Source organism: Nicotiana tomentosiformis, chromosome 2 (genome assembly GCF_000390325.3).
Source record: "Nicotiana tomentosiformis chromosome 2, ASM39032v3, whole genome shotgun sequence".
NCBI classification, from domain to species: Eukaryota; Viridiplantae; Streptophyta; class Magnoliopsida; order Solanales; family Solanaceae; genus Nicotiana; species Nicotiana tomentosiformis.
In genome coordinates this window covers 23,075,197-23,099,977 of record NC_090813.1, presented here as the reverse complement: position 1 = coordinate 23,099,977, position 24,781 = coordinate 23,075,197, and the positions used below count along the sequence as shown (strand labels likewise).

Sequence of the window (24,781 nt, the reverse complement as noted above, 5' to 3'; positions counted from 1 at the left end):
AAACAAAAGGTACAATACATGACCCCGGAATGAAATGGGGGCTCACCGAGTCCGCTGACAAGAGGATACAGCACTATCTTTAGTACCGTCGAATAGCACTAGTATGTATAGCTAAACATCATCTCAATAGAATGAATAATAATACAAGGGGAACAGTCAAGAATTCAATAAGGGCTTCAAATAATACTAAAATATCAAGTTAAGGATCACATAAGTTTTCAAGTCAATTTCCATGTTATTGGGTTGGAAGATCTTTAGTGCCGATATTCCACAATTCACAATACCACCGTATTCTTACACGGAGTCTGATCACGACCCGATCGGCTAGGTCGTCCCACTTGAGACATCAACCATAACCACAATTTCAATTATCATATTCATCATAGTCACCACCATGTGTGCGTCATGGCGTCCGATCACGGCCCAATCGGCTAGGCCGTCTCACCCAAGACGTTACCTTTTTCAGTCAATCATCTCACATCATACTTCTTTCATATTCTTTCGATTCATTGGAACTAGTGATCACAATTACCAAGTCATTCTTGGTACTTGGCCGTATTTCATAGTTCCAGTTCCTTTTTCCACATTCAAATATCATTATCATTATCATCAACAATAGGGCTTCCCATTCAAGATATTAAATTCACATATGAGCAATTTGGGAAATCTTAGGCGCATAGAGTCTTTACATACAATTTTGGCATAACAATCTTTATTTCGATCTTGACATGAAGTCTTAACATTTCTAACACATATTCCACATTTTGAACACATCCTCAAATGGGAATATGACATGATGAAGTATTTAGAATAAATATTGAACATACATCCTTCAACACAACCACATTAGAAATATCCAATTCAATAATGATCAAGGACTTACTCCAATTACATGAACACCGTGGGGATTCGATTCTAAGAAGAAGGGGGGTTTGCCAACATACCTTAATTGAGATTCCTTTAAACTCTAAAACATTCCTGAATTCTTAGCACTTCGATCTATTTTAGAAATATAACAAGTTGGACAAAAATTAGGAAGATAGTCATGATTCTAGCTCATTTGAGCATATTAACAAGCATTGGGTGTACATTAAGGTTTTTAAGGCCCTTTTGTGGAAGATTCAAACATTCCTCAACCCATTCTCTACCATTTTTAGCTCACAACCTCCCCACATTCTTTGATAACACATGCATGCAAGATAACAACTCCCACACCCAAGAATTGTCTTTCTAATTACTCCCCTTTTAGTAGATTTTCAAAATTAAGCGTTAGGGCATAGATTCTTACCTTTATGAAGAAGACTTTCTTTGTTAATCCTCAATAATTGAGCAACAATTGATGGATAATAGGTTGAAGGTTGCTCCCCTACACTAAGCACTCTTTCTCTGTCACGACCCAAAATCCAACTAGTCGTGATGGCACCTAACCCATCCCGTTAGGTAAGCCAATTTACAACTAACCAATTACAATAATAATTATTAAAGCAATTTAAGTGATTAAAGATCCTGATCTTATACAATCCCCAAGAACTGGTAGTACAAATCATGAGCTTCTAAGAATAGAATATATAAAGCGAAAATGAAATAAATACATTGTCTGTTTGAATAGTACATAAACAGAGCTTATATAAATCTAAGGCTACCCTGAACAAGAGGCAGCTACAACAGGAAGGCAGGTACATCTTCAAATCCCGCAACCATCAAGCACAGCAACAACAGCAGCCAACATCTACACGCAATGTGCAGAAGTGTAGTATCAGTACAACCGACCCCATGTACTGAGTAAGTAACAAACCTAGCCTTAGGTTGAAAGTAGTGACGAGCTTCTACCAAGGTCGGGTCCAAAACCACTAATCCATAACAGTTAATAACGACATAAAGCAAATAATACCAGAAGTAACTCAGAGATACAAATGCTCAGTCACATCATGATTTCAGCAATAATAGTTCTTCCTTTCAAGTACATCAGTGAAAATCCAAATCTTTTGCCAAAGTTACCAAAAATGTGAATAAGTTTGAAAACAGAAATGTTTCCACAATCCTTTCAACAATGAATAAAATATCTCATTTTCTTTCTAGATAACCAGTGTAAAACAAATGCAACACTATGCCCATCTGTCAACATGTGTGAGAAATCATGAATAATGTGATACCGTACAGCATGAGGAAAACACATCTCTATGCATATATGTCATGTGTGCATGTCAATGCAATGTATCTCAGAGATTGTACTCATGTACTCACACTCTCAGAGTACTCAATCTCACTGTGTCGCATTCTCTCTCATTGTGCTCAGCACACTCAATCACTCAGTGCTATACAATACATGTTGCGGCGTGCAGCCCGATCCCTGTTTATAGTCGACTGCGCTCACTAGGGTGTACAGACTCATGAGGGGCTCCTATAGCCTAAGCGCTATAAGCACGGACAACTCACGTGTTGCACGGACAACTCACGTGCTGCACGGACAACTCACGTGCCATAATATAATTATCTGGATCCGCACAGCCAACACACGTGCTGCACGGCCAACTCACGTACAATAATAATATAAGGATCCGCACGGCCAACTCACGTGCTGCACGGCCAACTCACGAGCAATAATAATATAAGGATCCGCACGGCCAACTCACGTGCAATAATAAGCCAATAAGTCCTGCTGCAGGCGGGCAGCCCCGATCCATAAAATATCCTCACAATCAGGCCCTCGGCCTCCCTCAGTCATCAATCTCTCCAGTCTCTCTCTCGTGGGCTCACAATGTCATGAGAATAGCCCAAAATGATGATATGATGTATCAATAAATAACAACAGAGACTGAGATATGATATGTAATGAAATGAATATGACTAAGTATGAATTTTCAATTTAAACAAATAATCCACAGCAATATGACCTCCGTGGGTCCCAATAATACTGGCACATAGCCTCAACATGATTTTTAATATGCTTTTCAGCTCAATTTCTTTAACACATAAAACTACATGGAAAATGCCAAGAATTATTTAACTACAAAATTCCACAGAAATAATTATGTCACAATTTCTATAGTGCACGCCCACACACCCGTCACTTAGCATGTGTGTCACCTCCCAACGATTTACATAATACATATATTCGGGGTTCATACCCTCAGCTCCAAGATTAGAAGAGTTACTTACCTCGAACAAGCCAAATCCAATGTCGAGCAAGCTACACAATGCTCCAGAAATCCCATTATGCACATATCAACTCCCGAATGGTTCGAATCTACCACAACTAATTTGATTCAGTCCACACAATTTATAGGAATTAATTTCATATCAAAATACTAATATTTTCCAAAAATCCGAAATTGCGTCCCAAAAATCACTCGTGGGGCCCATATCTTGAAATCCGATGAAACTCACAAAATACGATAACCCATCCAATTACAAGTTCAACCATTCTAATTTCACTCAAATCCGACTCCAAATCGGTATTCAAACTTGAAAAACTCGTTTTGTGACATTATAGAAATTTTCTTCTATTTCTCTTGAAGATTCAATAATCTTACACCAAAAATGAAGATTAATTCATGGAATATAATCACAAGGGAGTTAAGAACACTTACCCCAAGTTGTGTGGAAAATTTCCTCTCCAAAATCGCCCAACCCGAGCTACAAAATCCGAAAATGGGTGAAAATGTTGAACCCTCGAATTTAAGGTTCTGCCCCAGCGATTTCCGCATCTGCGGACAAGATTTGCCCACCTGCACATCCGCTTTTGTAGACAAAAATGCGCGCCTGTGAAAAATAGCCGGCCCTCTAAAATCTTGCATCTGCGGCGCTATTCTCGCATTTGCGGGCTTCACAGATGCGCATTCCCCTTCGCACCTGCGGTCGCCTCACGCCAGCCCCAGTCCGCATCTGCGCCAACACCTTCGCACCTGTGGCCTCGCAAATGCGAAAATTCCTCGCACCTACGACCACAACCTAGTCCCACTCTTGTCCATTCTGCGGCTTATTTCACGCACATGTGGCTTCGCACCTGCGATCAAAATCTTCGCAGGTGCGATCACACCAATAGGCAGTAGTTCCAGTATTTCCTTAAGTCCAAATTTGATTTGTTAACCATCCGAATCTCACCCGAGCCCCCTCGGGACCCCTTCCGAACATACCAACAAGTCCCATAATATAACACGGACCTACTCGAGGCCTCAAATCATACCTAACAACATCAAAACGACGAATTACACCTTAATTCGAAATCATTGAACTTTGAAACTTCAAATTCTATAACTTGCGCCGAAACACATCAAATCACGTCCGATTGACCTCAAATTTTGCACATAAGTCAAATTTCACATTACGGACCTATTCCAATTTCTAGAATCGGATTCCGACCCCGATATCAAAAAGTCAACCCCCGGTCAAACTTCCCAAAAATTCAACTTTCAGCAATTAAAGCCAAATTTCACTACGGACCTCCAAATAATTTTTTGGATATTCTCTGAAGTCCAAAATCACTATACGGAGCTATTGGAATCATCAAAATTTGAATCCGAGGTCGTTTACATGTAAGTCCACATCCGGTCACTATTTTAACTTAAGCTTTAAACCTTGGAACTAAGTGTTCCAATTCTTTCCAAAACCTCACTGGACCCGAACCAATTACCCCGGCAATTCACACAACAACTGTAAAGTACAATTTGAGAAGTAAATGGGGAAACGGGGTTGTAATACTCAAAATAACCGGTCGGGTCGTTACATTCTCACTCTAAAAGTATCAGAGTTTGCTCAAAATATGGTCCTTTGCGTAGATATAATGAAGTAGGGTCGGGTTATAAAAATCCAAAAATGAAGCCCTATAACAGGATATGTGGTTGCATATACAAGCGCAGAATGGATATGCGGTCCGCATATCGGCCGCACAAATTGGGTGCCAAGACAGGAAAGAAACTGACTGGGTCTGAGGTCACTATGTGGCCCGCAAACCTATTATGTGGTCGCATAATGCGCCGCAGAACCTCCTTCCGCAAAACTTCAAGACCGATTGTGCGACAAGAGTGTGGCCCGCGAAACGGTTATGCGGTCGCATAATCGACTGTGAAAATGACATCAAAATGACCAAGAAAACTAACTCTTTGCGACCATTCTGCGGCCCGCAGAGTGATTATGCGGCCGCAGAATGGGCCGCAGAAATGCCTATTTCTGCCAAATATTTTTCTTCAACTCCCTAGCGCACTGTTCAATCCAAAAAGTCCAAACCGCAAGAATTTCTACTATTATTAACCTCTACACCTACTTCGGCATCGCAGAATTCGGGTTTTTAGGAAAACTTTTACGGGGCCATACAACGAGTTCTTATCAGCCTCGTTATCAAGGTATATCTTCTTGCGTCTGCAGACCTCGGAGCCCCCCTCTATTTCCTCCTATATCATTTACCTTTCCGTATTTTTCTTAGACTCTGGTGTATAGAGATACTAGCTTTCTTCTGTAGCTTGTGACTTATGATTACTAGGTTTTGGGAACTCTGTGTATACTCTAATGTTGTGTTGTTTGTACATGTCGAGCGGCATTTTATCATTTTATTGTTATCTGTTGCATTTAAGTTGTTAAATTGTGTTTTCATTTCTGTTATTCTGCAATTTGTTAGGCTTACCTAGTCGTAGAGGTTAGGTGCCGTCACACCGTCTTACGGAAGGAGACTTGGGTCTTGACATTACTGCAAGTCATTGAGAGCTATGAAGTTTGTGTTGAACATAAACATGTAAGAATTCAGGCATGGAGACTGTAGGAAAACTCATAACAAAGATCAACAATTATCAATGACTTAATCGATTATCACTTTAGAGAATCATAACATAACAAGCTGACCATAAAAGGTTGTCAAACTAACAAAGCATAAATATCAAACATGTCAAACACATACATCATAATTATAATCTAAATAACTTAACTCGACATATCTAAATCATTCAGAAAGATGAACCAAAAAAAAGGAGAGAAAGATGATGACCTTCTTAAGGGGACTAAACGAATTCTTTTTGTTGCTCAAGATCCCAGAACCTTCGAGCTTGAACCAACAAAGAACTCGACAAAGGAGAGGGGAAACAGTAAGAAAGCTAAGACCAGAAACCCTAATGTTCTTAGTGTCTTTGTGTGCTTAGTATTCGTGACTGTATGTGTGTTCAGTGTTAGGTTGTTGTAGATAAGAACATTAAAGGCATTATTTATAGTGCCATTTAAGTCCTTAGAGTTTCAGATTTCAATCTAAGATAGTGGAGAGTAACGATGAGTTGATTATGTGAGCATAATCGGATAAAATCAGAGAGAATAGGAAATCAGTGTTTGAGTTTACCTGAGTGGAAAGATATGAGAGCTGAACGTTGAAGCACAAGAAACCACTGGTCAGAACCCTAATACCTAGAGGTCAATGAATTTGACCTATGGGAGTTGAATATTAATGATGAAGCCAGCTAACGTCTCATGCTTTCTTCGATTTGAAAGGACGAAAGAAAATCTGGCAAGTCTAAGTTTCATCTTTTGGTTTGACTTCTTCGATTAGGGCTTTTGAAATTGAATGGTGAAAATGGAAACAATGACGAGATCAGGAGTACATGAACAAACTGAACAACCATGCATGCCATGGATTTGAAAGGTCAAGGGTGATTTGAAGTTTCATCTCTAGGGTTAGGATTTGGATTTGGGAGATTTGAATTGCGATGATGAAACAAGCAAAGATTCAGCGAGAATCATGGATATGGAGGACAAAAGAGATGATTTAAGGTTAATTTCATGATCTTGCACTAATTTGTACAAGGTCTGTTGATTGATGGAGCTAGGGCAGACGAGAGAAAAGAGATAAGAAGGGGAAAGAAGCGTGGCTGGGCAGGTGACAAATGATTTAGGGTTTTCGGGGTATTGGAGCGTCTCTAAGGTTAATCTTAGGAGATAGGATACGGGCTGTTGGATTTGGTGATCAACGGCCCTGGAATTTTGGGCATTTAGGATTTTTTTTTTTTAGAAAGAATTTTAATGGCCATTGGATTATGAGGTTTGAACGGTGGAGATGGGGTCTTTGGGCGGCTGCTTTAAATATCAAAGGAAAATCAGGGATTAAATAGGAGTCGTCGATCATATGGATCAATGGTTGAGATGCATGTGCGTTTGTTTTGTGAGTGATAAAGGAGGGTGACGTGGCACGATCTCACTGGGACAAATCCGAATTGGGCTTGGTATTTGGGCTAAAAATAATTTAACAAATAGCCATTATATATTTAGTTAAGGAATTACAATTGTAGCCTTTTAGTTGTGTAACCCTTTTAAAATCAAAATAAATAAACTTAACAAATTCAATAAAAAAAATATGGTAAAATTATAATTACTATATGTTGCTAATTATTTTAATTAATTATCTATAAATGACAATATTTTGAATTATAACACTAATTTCAAAATATTAACATAGTAACCCAATTCACTGGAAATTAAGTAATAATTTTGTCAAATTATAAAACCTATGTAATGTATATACAAAATTTAATTTTTATTATACTAAATATATTTGTAATTACACAATATCAGTACTACATGATTAATTTTAAAAGTAATACTTAATTAATTTGTAAAATAGATATTGATTAATAAAAAATACTTTTAAAGTATTTATTGTAAATTTTTAAGCGTGAATAAATTAATTTTAAAAGAGATGGTCAAAATTGGCCATCAACAGTACATACAAGAGTATTTCAGCGCCTCACGAAGGAAAGACCCACATTTCATAGCGCCTGGGGAACGCAAGTTTGATCAAGGATTGGAGCCTGGCTGGGCGAATCGAAGTTATCTTCTGGTTAATTATCCATCTAATCAAGTGTAAAACACACAGTAAAATCATGCAACGCACGCTACTGCTGTGCTTCCTACTTGCGAGGAAAGAAAGAAGAGCGACAAGGTTCAGTTCAGATTTGACTGTTTGCAGCATGGGAGCAGATTATCCAAAAAATGCCTCGGAACAATGAAAAAAAAACATATCTCGGTAACGAAAACTATAGGGGGCTGTATTGGCGAGATACATCGGTGAACAACTGCCCAAAAGAAAAAACGCGTGGAAGTTCGAGGACCTTTAGTACTGTACTCAGCCCCCGAACTAGCAGCCTTCGCTCCAAGCAAGGTTTCCGTTATTGATATAGCCTTTCGTCGCCCTACCAAACAAAAGAAGTCACTATCAAACAACTCGCCCTATTGATGTACCAAAGGTGTGCTCAGTCCGGTGACTAGGAAATGGGTTTGCCCTTGAATTGAAGTGATGAGGTCAGAAAGAGGGAAGTAGGGCTCTTATTGACTAAAGGTTGGTTCTTCGCTTTTCTTTAGAATGGCGAGAGACTCCCGTTCCCTTCTCCTTTCTTACTCTTCTGAGGATGGTTCAGGGGCAGCCGGTTCTGCCTCCAGCTGAGGAGGGAAATTTCAATCGATAGGCAGTAGCTTCGACGAGCTAGGACGTGGAGGTGAAAACCCTAAACTTTAAACCCTACCCTTCTTTACTTCTCTCTATATAAGTAGAAAATCCGATATCGGTTCTCAATACTAGAAGAGCTGCGCCTAAGAATCGGAAGCAAAGGGAGGTGGTCCTGAGCATTGCCTATATGGCTATATAGCGTCGGCGTTGTTTGCAAGTCACGTCAGTGTAGGCGTAGTGTAGCGTCATGGTAGCGTTAGCTATGCTCGACTAAGAGGATGAGTCATGTGATTGACCTGACATTTTATTGAGATGAACTTCGACCGTTTTAGGCTTCACAAACAAAAGAGAAAATATTATACGGGATGCCCTTCACCTAATACAACAAACAGATTAACAAAACATGAGGAAATGACCATGTCTGCGCAGAACCTCGTTGTCGCTGCAAACCCGACGCCCGTGAGCTCTCACCTGGTCCTGACTGAGTATAGCGGTCATACCCGTAACCCTGTAACTGAGGTGGCGGAGGCCTAGGTGGCCGTCCGAAGTACTGGGTCCTATAACTACCCTGAGATTGCTCCTGAGACCTGGGAAATCTCATCCTCTTACGTTGCCCTTGCTCAGCCCTCTCTGTACCCTGCTGCCGACGCCTACCCCTTTCTATATTCTGGGCGAATGCCTGAATCCGGGAGATATCCATACTATCCTGCAATGCAGCGGTGGCACATGCCTCGGTTAACTCTGGGGCTAACCCTGCTATAAACCTGTGAATCCTGTCCCGCATAGTAGAAACTATGGATGGTGCATATCTGGCCAATGAGTCAAAACGGAGACTATACTCTCGAACACTCATATTACCCTGCTTGAGGGCTAGAAACTGATCGACTCGAGCCTGTCGGATCTCCCGCGGTAAGTACTGGTCAAGGAAAGCATCTGAAAAATTCTCCCAAATAGCTGGAGGTGTATCACGTCCCCTGGACCTCTCCCATCCCTCATACCAAAGGATGGCTATATCTCGGAGTCGAAAAGCTGCTAGCTCAACTGCCTCTTTCTCCGTGGCATGCATAACACGAAAGATCCTGTGAAGCTGATCTATGAAATCCTGTGGGTCCTCCCTCTGATCTGTCCCCGTGAACTCTGGGGGACTCAAAGCAATAAACTCTCGGACCCTTGAACTCCCAGACCCCTCAGAAGTTCCTGCACTAGCTGATGCCCTAGCCTGTTGCTGGGTAGCTACCAACTGTGTCAACAAATGCACCGCACTCCTCAAGTCCTGATCTGATGGAAGTGGAGGGGGAACTGGATGTGCGGTTTCCCTAGGAATCTCCGTAGTTGGTGGAGGAGCCGGTAATGGCTGAGTAGGGGTCTCACCTTGAGCCTCAGACTGGGCCCCATCTACTGGGGGTACCCTGCTGGTCCCCTCACCTACTGCTGTATCTCTCCTCTGGCTAGCCGTAGTCTTCCTAGTCACCGTCATCTGTGCATGCAAACACCAACACATAAGTTTAATTCAAATTTCCTATAACTCAGTTCTGTAGCACGATTTAGATTTCAAAGAAGGGTAACCAACTCCTAAATGCCCTGTAGTGCCCTGCTTATATAATGTGGTGCACAACACATCTATAAACAAGACCCTACTAGACACGGCTTGTAGACTCCCTAGGACAGAACTGCTCTGATACCAAGTTTGTCACGCCCCGAACCTAGGAGCGATACAAGCACCTGGTGCCTCACCTAACCTGGCGTACCAAATTGCGACTAAGGGACTCTGAACACATAATGTCATACTTTGGCCATGGGGCCACCTTGCAAGACAATTTGCGAAGCAAAATATAAAACTGAATGGAAACTAGCGCTAACTAAACATCAATATAAAGCTAGGCTGAAAAGGCCGTCATAGCTACTACAGCTGACAAACCACCAAATTATACATACCAGGCCTACAAACCCAACATACTGCACTAACCAACAGGATATGTCTACAAGCCTCTACTGATAGATGTACTATGATCGGAACAGGGCCCCGACCTACCCATAACATATATACAGATATACATAAGATGTACACAACACTCTAGACCTGGCAACTCCGAAAGGCGTGGAGCTTACCGATCAGGCTGAACTCGGGAAACACCTACTGAGGAGATCTACTCGTCTGTCTATCTGAACCTGCATGCATGAAATGCAGCGTCCCCGGAAAAGGGACGTCAGTACGAAATAATGTACCGAGTATGTAAGGCAATAACATAACTGAAAATCGAAACTGAACTGATAATATAATAACTGGAAGTAACTGGGAGTCAAAGATGATCTGGAGATATACTTACCTGCTGATACTGACTCAACTCCTTCAATATAGTAAGTAAAATAATTGTACGGCCTTATAAGGCTCGGTATATATAACTGCTCTGCCATAGTAGGCTCGCTCATAGGCGCTCGGCCATACTAGGCTATGTATCTCGACCATGCTGGGCTCGCTTATAGGCGCTCGGCCACAGTAGGCTCGGTATATAACTTTCCATCTGATCAGAGGTTGCCCAATAGGGCCTGCCCATCGATTATAGCTCGATGGTAATGAAAATACTGTAATACTGTATATATAGGCTTGCTTCTCTCTTGACTAGAAGAAGACAATACTAAAATTGAATATAGAGTCTCAATAAGGAATAATATTGTAACTTATGAGACTAGAATAGTGTGAATAAATTCATGAATATGAACTTCTCTTTTTGTCTCATTACTAACATATGTAGCTACGAGATCATGCCAAAATGAAGGAAGGCTTAGCCTTAACATACCTTATCACAATATTTCCAATCACCAAGTTGAACTCACCTCTTCGCACCTTAATCTACAAGAATGATAATAATACTATCGTTAAGTTACGAAAGGTACAACTATCGCACAACGAACGACAAACTTATTTTGTATTAAAACGGGCAGCATCTCCCCTATAATCCTTACTTCCTCCAAATTCAAGATAACACCAACAATACAAGAACAGAACAATAACAACATATATACATCATTTTCCAGCCCTATATACACCATCAAATACTACAAAATAGCCCAACACACCCCAATCTCTTCGTACACAAAACGACCACCGTAGTAGTGTCAAACGACCCGAAAATGTTATGACGAACGACCAGCCAACCACCCTACATTTATATGGTGTTTATAAACCCCCTTCCTCCTCCAAAACTCCACAAAACAGTAGTAAAACACGCAGCCCAACAGCAACACAAAACAGTCCACAAAACAGTCCGCTACAAGTGAATAACTCGAACTCACGGCTTCCGATCACCGTCCCGTGAGTTCTTACAAGTATAGAACGACTTACCATGAATTTACAGAAGAAAAATTGGATGAAAGAGAGCAGTAAACTCACCTTATTTGTTGGATAACTCAGCTCTTATCTTGGTTCTTCAAACTCTAGGTTTTACCTCCAATTGGAACTTGAAAGGGAGAGAAAATCAATTAAGGTTTGTGGGAAATTTTTGGGAGGATTCTTTGCAGAGCTTATGTCTGGTTATTATGCTCTATTTTAAGTCTAATATATGAAGAAAATAGGCCCTTAAAAGGCCTCTTTGGACGACCCGAAATGGCCCATTTTTTTGGGCTCTCATTTAAGCAAGTAGGTGACACACCTACTTGTCACCTAGCAGCTTGCGCAGTATCGCACAAATGCCCATATCTTTCTACTCCAATGTTGTATTGACAAATGGTTTAATGCGTTGGAAAATAGACTCATAGATCTTTAATTTGATGGGTGGAACACCCCATAACTCTAAGTATATTGGGAGAAAATCGCAGTTACATTTGACCCAAAGTTTCAATAAAACTTATGAATGTAACTTGTGATGACTTTCATCGACTTTTGTTCCACAACTCGCTTGACTTCAAAACATAACACACGGATGTCATACGACTAATATAAATCATAACATAATCTCCTTATCATGTTAAGCACCCTAGTCTCACCCCAAAGGTATATGTTATAACATTCCCAACTTGTCGACTTTCGACGAAACATTATTTTCTTCAATTGCTTTAGCTTCTGAACCGTCCAACCCTCTTTGTACTTGTTGTTCATGATCTTCAATATTTGTAACCTCAGAGGTAACATGATTAAATTAATTTATATACTTTTAAATATTATCTCATTTTTGGTCCTACATTAGTTTGCTTACGATGCATTTTTATGTACGAAAATATAGGGTGTAACATCATTCCCCCCTTGGAAACATTCGTCCTCGAATGTTTACTCTTAGAGACTTTGGAAACTTTTGTACATGATGCCCTTCGCCTAATACAACAAACAGATTAACAAAACATCATTTAATGAATTCTGGATTCGCAGATTACTTGTTCATCGATAGTTGGTCAAACGGGGGAACATCTGGTCAACATTTGAACATGAGAAGAATAGAATGTGACAGATTATAGCTATTACCCCCAATTCCGTACTCATTTTAAAACTCTATAGGATTGGGGAACGGTGAACATTACGAAGGCCAAACTCTAATAAATATTACCGTTTTAGGCTTCTCAAATAAAAGAGAAAATATTATACGAGATGCCATTTACCTAATACAACAAACAGATTAACAAAACATCAATTAATGAATTCTGGATTCGCAGATTACTTGTTCACAGATAGTTGGTCAAACAGGGAACGTCTGGTCAAAATTAGAACCGGAGAAGAATGGAAAGTGACATATTATAGCTATGATCCCCAATTTCGTACTCATTTTATAACTCTATACGAATGAGGAACGATGAACATTATGAAGCCTAAAACTATAATTAATATTACCGATATAGGATTCACAAACAAAAGAGAAAATATTATACGGGATGCCCTTCACTTAATACATTGAACAGATTAACAAAACATCATTTAATGAATTCTGGATTCGCAGATTACTTTTTCACCGATAGTTGGTCAAACAGGGAACATCTAGTCAACATTTGAAGAGGAGAAGAATGGAAAGTGATTATAGATATGATCCCCAATTCCGTACTTATTTTAAAACTCTATAGGATTAGGGAACAGTTAACATTATGAGGCCTAAATCTCTAATTAATATTACCATTTTAGGCTTCACAGACAAAAGAGAAAATATTATTCGAGATGCCCTTCACCTATTACAACAAACAGATTAACAAAATATCATTTAATGAATTCTGGATTCGCAGATTACTTGTTCATAAATAGTTGGTCAAACGGGGAACATCTGGTCAACATTTGAACAGGAGAAGAATAGAAAGTGACAGATTATAGCTATGATCCCCAATTCCGTACTCATTTTAAAACTCTATAGGATTGGGTAACGGTGAATATTATGAAGCCTAAAACTCTAATTAATATTATCGTTTTAGGCTTCACAAACAAAATAGAAAATATTATACGAGATGCCCTTCACCTAATACAACTAACAGATTAACAAAACATCAATTAATGAATTCTGGATTCGCAGATTACTTGTTCACCGATAGTTGGTCAAACAGGGAACATCTCGTCAACATTTGAAGAGGAGAAGAATGGAAAGTGATTATAGCTATGATCCCCAATTCCGTACTTATTTTAAAACTCTATAGGATTAGGGAACAGTGAACATTATGAGGCCTAAATCTCTAATTAATATTACCATTTTTGGCTTCACAAACAAAAGAGAAAATATTATACGAGATGCCCTTCACCTAATACAACAAACAGATTAACAAAATATTATTTAATGAATTCTGGATTTGCAGATTACTTGTTCATAAATAGTTGGTCAAACGGGGAACATCTAGTCAACATTTGAATAGGAGAAGAATAGAAAGTGACAGATTATAGCTACGATCCCCAATTCCGTACTCATTTTAAAACTCTATAGGATTGGGTAACGGTGAACATTATGAAGCCTAAAACTCTAATTAATATTATTGTTTTAGGCTTCACAAACAAAATAGAAAATATTATACGAGATGCCCTTCACCTAATACAACTAACAGATTAACAAAACATCAATTAATGAATTCTGGATTCGCAGATTACTTGTTCACCGATAGTTGGTCAACATTCGAACAGGATTCGCAGATTACTTGTTCATAAATAGTTTGTCAAACGGGGAACATTTGGTCAACATTTGAACAGGAGAAGAATAGAAAGTGATAGATTATAGCTATGATCCCCAATTCCGTACTCATTTTAAAAATATATAGGATTGGGTAACGGTGAACATTATGAAGCCTAAAACTCTAATTAATATTATCATTTTAGGCTTCACAAACAAAATAAAAAATATTATACGAGATGCCCTTCACCTAATTCAACTAACAGATTAACAAACATCAATTAATGAATTCTGGATTCACAGATTACTTGTTCAATGATAGTTGGTCAACGGGGAATATCTGGTCAACATTTGAATAGGAGAAGAATGGAAAGTGACATATTATAGCTATGCTCCACAATTTCGTACTCATTTTAAAACTCTATACGAATGAGGAACGATGAACATTATGAAGCCTAAAACTATAATTAATATTACCGATATAGGCTTCACAAACAAAAGAGAAAATATTATACGGGATGCCCTTCACCTAATACATTAAACAGATTAACAAAATATCATTTAATGAATTCTGGATTCGCAGATTACTTTTTCACCGATAGTTGGTCAAACAGGGAACATCTCGTCAACATTTGAAGAGGAGAAGAATGGAAAGTGATTATAGCTATGATCCCCAATTCCGTACTTATTTTAAAACTCTATAGGATTAGGGAACAGTGAACATTATGAGGCCTAAATCTCTAATTAATATTACCATTTTAGGCTTCACAGACAAAAGAGAAAATATTATACGAGATGCCCTTCACCTATTACAACAAACAGATTAACAAAATATCATTTAATAAATTCTGGATTCGCAGATTACTTGTTCATAAATAGTTGATCAAACGGGGAACATCTGGTGAACATTTGAACAGGAGAAGAATAGAAAGTGACAGATTATAGCTATGATCCCCAATTCCGTACTCATTTTAAATCTCTATAGGATTGGGTAACGGTGAATATTATGAAGCCTAAAACTCTAATTAATATTATCGTTTTAGGCTTCACAAACAAAATAGAAAATATTATACGAGATGCCCTTCACCTAATACAACTAACAGATTAACAAAACATCAATTAATGAATTCTGGATTCGCAGATTACTTGTTCAGCGATAGTTGGTCAACGGGGAACATCTGGTTAATATTTGAATAGGAGAAGAATGAAAAATGACAGATTATAGCTATGATCCCCAATTTCGTACTTATTTTAAAACTCCATAGGATTACGGAACAGTGAACATTATGAACCCTAAATCTCTAATTAATATTACAATTTTAGGCTTCTCAAACAAAAGAGAAAATATTATACGAGATGCTCTTCACCTAATACAACAAACAGATTAACAAAATATCATTTAATGAATTCTGGATTCGCAGATTACTTGTTCATAAATAGTTGGTCAAACGGGGAACATCTGGTCAAAATTTGAACAGGAGAAGAATAGAAAGTGACAGATTATAGCTATGATCCCCAATTCCGTACTCATTTTAAAAATCTATAGGATTGGGTAACGGTGAACATTATGAAGCCTAAAACTCTAATTAATATTTTCGTTTTAGGCTTCACAAACAAAATAGAAAATATTATACGAGATGCCCTTCACCTAATACAACTAACAGATTAACAAAACATCAATTAATGAATTTTGGATTCGCAGATTACTTGTTCACCGATAGTAGTCAACATTCGAACAGGATTCGCAGATTACTTGTTCATAAATAGTTTGTCAAACGAGGAACATTTGGTCAACATTTGAACAGGAGAAGAATAGAAAGTGATAGATTATAGCTATGATCCCCAATTCCGTACTCATTTTAAAAATCTATAGGATTGGGTAACGGTGAACATTATGAAGCCTAAAACTCTAATTAATATTATCGTTTTAGGCTTCACAAACAAAATAGAAAATATTATAAGAGATGCCCTTCACCTAATTCAACTAACAGATTAACAAACATCAATTAATGAATTCTGGATTCGAAGATTACTTGTTCAATGATAGTTGGTCAACGGGGAATATCTGGTCAACATTTGAATAGGAGAAGCATGGAAAGTGACATATTATAGCTATGCTCCGCAATTTCGTACTCATTTTAAAACTCTATACGAATGAGGAACGATGAACATTATGAAGCGTAAAACTATAATTAATATTACCGATATAGGCTTCACAAACAAAAGAGAAAATATTATACGGGATGCCCTTCACCTAATACATTAAACAGATTAACAAAACATCATTTAATGAATTCTGGATTCGCAGATTATTTTTTCACCGATAGTTGGTCAAACAGGGAACATCTCGTCAACATTTGAAGAGGAGAAGAATGGAAAGTGATTATAGCTATGATCCCCAATTCCGTACTTATTTTAAAACTCTATAGGATTAGGGAACAGTGAACATTATGAGGCCTAAATCTCTAATTAATATTACCATTTTAGGCTTCACAGACAAAAGAGAAAATATTATTCGAGATGCCCTTTACCTATTACAACAAACAGATTAACAAAATATCATTTAATGAATTCTGGATTCGCAGATTACTTGTTCATAAATAGTTGATCAAACGGGGAACATCTGGTGAACATTTGAACAGGAGAAGAATAGAAAGTGACAGATTATGGCTATGATCCCCAATTCCGTACTCATTTTAAAACTCTATAGGATTGGGTAACGGTGAATATTATGAAGCCTAAAACTCTAATTAATATTATCATTTTAGGCTTCACAAACAAAATAGAAAATATTATACGAGATGCCCTTCAGCTAATACAACTAACAGATTAACAAAATATCAATTAATGAATTCTGGATTCGCAGATTACTTGTTCACCGATAGTTGGTCAACGGGGAACATCTGGTTAATATTTGAATAGGAAAAGAATGAAAAGTGACAGATTATAGCTATGATCCCCAATTTCGTACTTATTTTAAAACTCTATAGGATTAGGGAACAGTGAACATTATGAAGCCTAAATCTCTAATTAATATTACAATTTTAGGCTTCTCAAACAAAAGAGAAAATATTATACGAGATGCCCTTCACCTAATACAACAAACAGATTAACAAAATATCATTTAATGAATTCTGGATTCGCAGATTACTTGTTCATAAATAGTTGGTCAAACGGGGAACATCTGGTCAAAATTTGAACAGGAGAAGAATAGAAAGTGACAGATTATAGCTATGATCCCCAATTCCGTACTCATTTTAAAAATCTATAGGATTGGGTAACGGTGAACATTATGAAGCCTAAAACTCTAATTAATATTTTCGTTTTAGGCTTCACAAACAAAATAGAAAATATTATACGAGATGCCCTTCACCTAATACAACTAACAGATTAACAAAACATCAATTAATGAATTCTGGATTCGCAGATTACTTGTTCACCGATAGTTGGTCAACGGGTAACATCTGGTCAACATTTGAATAGGAGAAGAATGGAAAGTGACATATTATAGCTATTCTCCGCAATTTCGTACTCATTTTAAAACTCTATACGAATGAGGAACAATGAACATTATGAAGCCTAAAACTATAATTAATATTACCGATATAGGCTTCACAAACAAAAGAGAAAATATTATACGGGATGCCCTTCACCTAATACATTAAACAGATTAACAAAACATCATTTAATGAATTCTGGATTCGCTGATTACTTTCTCACCGATAGTTGGTCAAACAGGGAACATCTAGTCAACATTTGAAGAGGAGAAGAATGAAAAGTGATTATAGCTATGATCCCCAATTCCGTACTTATTTTAAAACTCTATAGGATTAGGGAACAGTGAACATTATGGAGCCTAAATCTCTAATTAATATTACCATTTTATGCTTCACAAACAAAAGAGAAAATATTATACGAGATGCCCTTCACCTATTACAACAAACAGATTAACAAAATATCATTTAATGAATTCTGGATTCGCAGATTACTTGTTCATAAATAGTTGATCAAACGGGGAACATCTGGTCAACATTTGAACAGGAGAAGAATAGAAAGTGACAGATTATAGCTATGATCCCCAATTCCGTACTCATTTTAAAACTCTATAGGATTGGGTAACGGTGAACATTATGAAGCCTAAAACTCTAATTAATATTATCGTTTTAGGCTTCACAAACAAAATAGAAGATATTATACGAGATGCCCTTCACCTAATACAACTAACAGATTAACAAAACATCAATTAATGAATTCTGGATTCGCAGATTACTTGTTCACCGATAGTTGGTCAGCGGGGAACATCTGGTCAATATTTGAATAGGAGAAGAATGAAAATTGACAGATTATAGCTATGATCCCCAATTTCGTACTCATTTTAAAACTCTATAGGATTGGGGAATGGTAAACATTATGAAGCCTAAAACTCTAATTAATATTACCGTTTTAGGCTTCACAAAAAAAAGAGAAAATATTATACGGGATGTCCTTCACCTAATACAACAAACAGATTAACAAAATATCATTTAATGAATTCTGGATTCGCAAATGACTTTTTCACCGATAGTTGGTCAAACAGGGAACATCTAGTCAACATTTGTAGAGGAGAATAATGGAAAGTGACAGATTTTAGCTATGATCCCCAATTGCGTACTCATTTTAAAACTCTATAGGATTGGGGAACGGTGAACAATATGAAGACTAAATCTCTAGACTTGCTTTGCTGGGAAAAGCTCAAGTGAAAACCTGTTAGAAATGTGGGCCTCACCCGTTTACTACTCGACCTTAAGTAACTACAGTTAGGATTATACATCCAATAGCCTATTCTTGTAGCAGCCACCGCTTTAGATCCTGCTCCTCTATAATGTTTTGCCCCATATTCTGGGTGTGGTCTGATTAATCCAGATGATAAGGGAATGACTGATGAAACTACCGATACCTTTTATCGCGTAAGTTATACCAAGCTTGGTGAAAGATAAAAAATGGTACTAGCTAAAGAGAATCATCACAGACATTTCTTTAAACTCTTATACAAAGGGGAAAAAAGTTGCGTTTGAAAGATCACTGGGTTTAGGAGGAGGCTAGGTTAACCGAAAGATGGTTCTTGAATTGAAGTGACGAGGTTTGAAAGAGGGAAGTAGGGCTCCTATTGACTAAAGATTGGTTCTTCTCTTTCCTTTAGAATGAAAGTTTCTATGAAGTCCCTACTACTTACTTTGTTTGTATCAAAAGGCGAACAACCCCCCTTCCCCAACTAGTTGTATGGGGTGGGGTGCTTGTGAAAAGCTGCTTTGGATATGAGTAATTCCTAAAAAAAAGGCAAAGTCCGGTATTTGATAAAGATCATTCTATCAATTCTCTGGGTATGAACTCCTCCTTTGAAGAAGGCCCCTGTTGTGGCAATTCAACCCAGACCTATTGCTTTCATGGAGATCCTTTTTTCTCTGACCGCCTATTGGTCTAATTCCTACTTCCCCTTGGTATCGGTAAAGGGGCTGGTAAGCGATTCCCAAATAGATTCCTTTCTCTTCCCCGGACACTGAACAAAGGGAACTACATAAGAGTCGATTTAGCTCGTCTCTATCTGGCAGTTTAAGCCTAGACCCACCATCCAAGAGCTGCATGATAAGAAAGCTCTCGATCTCGGCTAGCCTCAGTTAGTTAAATAGACTAGGAAATTCATACTACAACTATGCCAAGCAAAATATTGATTCCAATACTACGGAGACAGGTCTTGCTGATCAAACTAATCTACTTTAGGGATTCATCTAGCAACTTTTAATAGGAAAGCTCGTTCCACCACTTCAATAAATTCTTTCGTAGTAGCTTGAACTCAGGGCGTAAAAATAGCACGCAAAAGACAACCTGGAAAGACAAAAATATGATTTCAACATAAAAAGTGATGGATGAGCGGTAATGGCTGGGGAAGGAGGCAAGTACATCCTTTTGTTCTCAATTCGTGAGAATTGCTTCCATCACTAACCAGTTCAGCTTGGCTAGTGGTCTTTTGTGTTCAAAACTCGAATCCGGACCTGTTCGACAAGACCAGATCTATCAACAAACCTAGGTCTAATATTTGCGTGAAGTAGTAAGACGAGTGAATGAAAGCGTTGTAAGCAGTAGTGAATAATTTTTCCATCGAAACTAGAAAAGCAGATGCCCTTGCAAGACGCTCAAGATCTATAGTTGCTTGGCTTGGTTGGAATGCTTGCCTTGGGACAAAAAGGCTAGGCTTTGAAAATAGTTACTCTACCCTACGTCGAGCAAGAGTTTGCTTCCTTTCCCTAGCAGGGTCGATGTTGAATGAATCATTCCACATAGAAACAACAAAAGTGGAGTTTTGCACAGGTCAAAGGGGAAAGCAAGGAGGAATTCCTCTTTGGAAAGGAAAATGGTAGTTCTTAACGAAGGACCTAGTCTCAAGGGGAAAGCTTCCCGGTGTCCAAGTGTCAAGTCTCGAGGGCTTGTGTCCGCCGAAAGCTTCCTTTTTTCTTTTGTCTTTCCTTGCAATGAACAAAGATGAGAGGCAGGGCTTGGCTTCAAGGTTTAATTTAAAGTCAGTAGTCAGTCCAACTGCACGAGTGAAAGGCAAAAGTAAAGATTACGTGCAACCCGGTGCAACATGTCAAGGGGGAATCAGACTACACTGTCACTGTTCTAGAAGAGACTTATGAGGGTGCAAGATTCAAGATGAAAATAATTCTAATTTTCCCCCACTCTACCTAATTTGGCAAAGAACTCACGATGATATCTTGGAAAACCACACGACTGCTCCTAAAATACTTTCTTTCCGAAAAATACATCCCCTACCATTAGTCGTCTATGGAGATATGGGATTCAGTATTGAATCAATCCAATATTTTGTTCGGTCACTTCAGCAGTAATAAAAAACCTAATTCTATTGAGTCGATTTTATCTCCTTGACTTTGTTCACATTCAGTAGCAGCTTGCTAGTGTCCTTTCAGGTCAGGAACTCCTGCAATAGGTAGCTAGCCTATTGGAGCCTGGCCTAGAGGGAGGCACTAAGGGAAGGGCATAGCATTAAATCTGCCTCGCCTTTCAGAGGTTTTACACCCTTCTGTTGAGCACCAATTGGAAATCCAATCAGACTTCTAAAACAAATGTGAGCACAAGTGAGAGGACCCCACTTTTCCGTATTCCTCTCCCCACGAGCAGAACATCAGAGATGTACAGCACGTGGGCCTTGCCTAACGAACGACGACTTTCGATTCTTCACTTCAAGTAAGAGTCGCGGGAAAGGAAAAGCAAAAGGTTGTATGCGTTCGTGCTCCATATCCGTGAAGCACCATTTGGGCACATTAATGCGAGAACCAATCCGACTAATCTAATTTCTAGGTTTCATCATAAACCTAGTTGGTTCTTTTCAATTACGTAAATGAATAGTTCAAACCACACTCAAAGGTAGGGCATTTCCCATTTTTATAGGCGAGAAAAGTAAAAAGTGGAATCTGGAAAAGTATTCTCTAACGGTAATGTAATTGAGTGAAATTCACTTTGTATAGTACAAGAAAGTAATTTCATTTGTGTATGTGCTCCCGATAAAAAGAAAAAAGGTACTCTATTCTATTACATACATGGATCGGGTTGAAAAACTAGACCCAGTCTCTCTTGGAATCATGAATATGCCAATAAAGAATTAATTGTACTAATCCACATATGCCTCTCTCCCATCAATAGGTATAGTTGAAGTAATGAAAAGATCCCCTACTTTTTTGATGGAAAATGCGAAATAAAAAAGAAAAAAAAGATCCCCTATTGGGAATGAAATTATGCTCCCTGTCCCCCTTTTCACAGAAAATGATGAGATGAATTGATATATTTATTGAATCCGTCGGGATAGACGGAGCTCGAACCCATAGCTTCCGCCTTGATAGGGCGGTGCTATGACCGATTGAACTACAATCCCAGGAAAGTCTTGGCCCAACTCTGCTCGGGGGTTGGCCTTTTACGGCTTATTTCACTTTTTTTCTTTTTCTCTGCCCTTGAATTGAAGTGATGAGGTCGGAAAGAGGGAAGTAGGACTCCTCTTGACTAAAGGTTGGTTCTTATTCTTTTTTAACCAAGTGTTCAAATGACACCGTTTGGGGTATTCTAACTCATCAACGACGTATTAGCTGTTAATACATAATTAACTAAATAAAAGTGTTCCCTCTCGGATATTTAAGTTTTTTATATGAGACAGTTCATACAATTCAACATGGTAGAGTAGGCAGAGGTCCAGGATTCGGGAATCCAGGTCTTGTGGATCAATGAAGAATTGTGGATCCTCTCGACCATAAAAAAAGAGTTGATAGAGGGAGAAAATCTGCTCTTGAGTAGCAAAAAACAATTCGGTATTGAGGAATTCCCGCACCATGACCTCGTACTCCCTAGGTGAGAGTCCCTGGGTTTGTAGGCGCTATCCATTTTTGGGGAACTGGGCAGAAGAAAAAGAGGATCCTAGTTAAAGGTAGCTTGCGTCGCCCAGGAGGTGAGAAGAGTTGAGAACAAAGTGGCAAATGGGTGCGTAACGTGTGGGAATCCGCCGAACAATTCAGGCCGTCCAGATCTGGCATCTTTGCCATATCTTGTTAAAGGTCCTCTAAAACCGCAAAATGGTTCGGGCTGTCATTTGCCAGAATTGTCATCACCTATGGTTGATTAAGAAAAAAAACTAGAAACATGAGACCTGGTTTTTTTCCAGTTTCTGATTCCAGAATGTCGCTACAGATTTGATCCCTTTATCTTAGGGAATCTCAACTAGACGAGGTAGATATAAAGGTAATGTTGACACTACGAAAAAGAAAGTCATTGCATAAGTAATGAATGAGCTAATTTCTTATTAGAAGCCTATTTGACTAGACAAGTCTCCTTTACCAGGGTTTTTTGGGGTGTATAGCTCAATTGGTAGAGCATTGGGCTTTTAACTTAATGGTCGCAGGTTCAAGTCCGGCTATACACAAACCAACCTTACAATCAACTATGAATAAAGATGCATAGTAGCCTTCAAAGATGACTCTTTGGCCTTTAGACTCGCTTCGGTGACTTCTCCCTTTAAGTGACAAGGGGGTGAGCCACTCCAAGTAGAAAGTGATAGTGAATCCCGAACTTGCCCACGCTCCTCCAAACCGGCCTCAAAAAGTGATCGAAAAGTGAAGCCCTTTGTTCCAATCCAAGCCGGCGATGGCGGCTAGCTAGTTTCTGCTCTCCTTATTAGTTTAATGCCAACTCCGCTAGATATAGGTAGGGAGTCTTCTACAAGTCGTATTACTGGTCGATGACCTGATTTTGGAAGCAGTCAAGATTGGCTTATACTTCATCAATGTCGCTTCGTACACGGCTTCGCTTCCTCCTCGTTTCTTTCCTAACGACTAGCTTCTCAAGTGTGAGGCTTGGTAAGCAAGCTATCTTCAGCATCGGTAAAATCTTTATCAATAATAGGCCAGAATGGTAGGGAAAGAGGCCCTCCCTACTTCAATGAAAACTAGGGAATTGTCATTTCACAGCTGCTCCTCTACAACTACCTTTCACCCAACATGATCACAAACGAAGACAAAGAATTGTGTAGATAGGAGGACGAAACAAACCAACCCGGTTGTCCTGATAGGAAGCTATTTGAAAAAATAAAGAGAGAGAATGGTGGCTCATTTTTCCCAGGGGGCATTTCTGACCTTATGCTCTTCTTGAAGACTTAAGAGAAAGTATGCTAAATATTTCTCAGTTTGATCTGGAAAGAGCCGTAGAGTAAAGAGAGAAAGACCAACCTCTCTCTAATTACAAACTAACCAAACAACCACTTAGTAATGGCCACATCTCCACTCCTGGATAGAGACCCTCCCATCAGAATAGCACCAAAATCTCTGATATTCCTAAAGTTGACCCCCAGACTGATATGGAGGAGGACAATCCCCTTAAAAACTCTTTCAAGGAAATCCTATTGGAAAGTAACCTGGCTTCTTCCATCAACTATGAAACACACTCATTTGTGCCACAAAGCCATGTCTTTGAATTGAACGCAAGAATTATCCCAATCGCATTCTCCAATGAGGATAAAATCAGATTATACCAGGCATGGAAATACTCCCTAATCATCAAATTGTTTGGGAAAAAATACCCACACCAATTATTGAGAGCAAAGCTAACCCATCTGTGAAAACTAATTGAACCACTCACTCTAATTGATCTAGGATAAAAAAATTTCATTTCTGAATTCAACACGGAAGAAAGCAAGAGCAAAGTCTTAAGTGAGGGACCATGGTTTGTAGATGGCCATTTCCTATCGGTCCGTAGATGGGAACCCAAC

The 24,781-nt window shown here is 38.7% G+C and overlaps 1 non-coding gene across 1 annotated transcript; it reads left to right on the top strand.

Annotated features, from left to right (window-relative positions):
- The first annotated feature begins 23,367 nt into the window (after positions 1 to 23,367).
- Positions 23,368 to 23,440, top strand: TRNAK-UUU (transfer RNA lysine (anticodon UUU)). The gene has a single exon. It is a non-coding gene; the product is annotated as a tRNA-Lys (tRNA).
- The last annotated feature ends 1,341 nt before the right edge of the window (positions 23,441 to 24,781 follow it).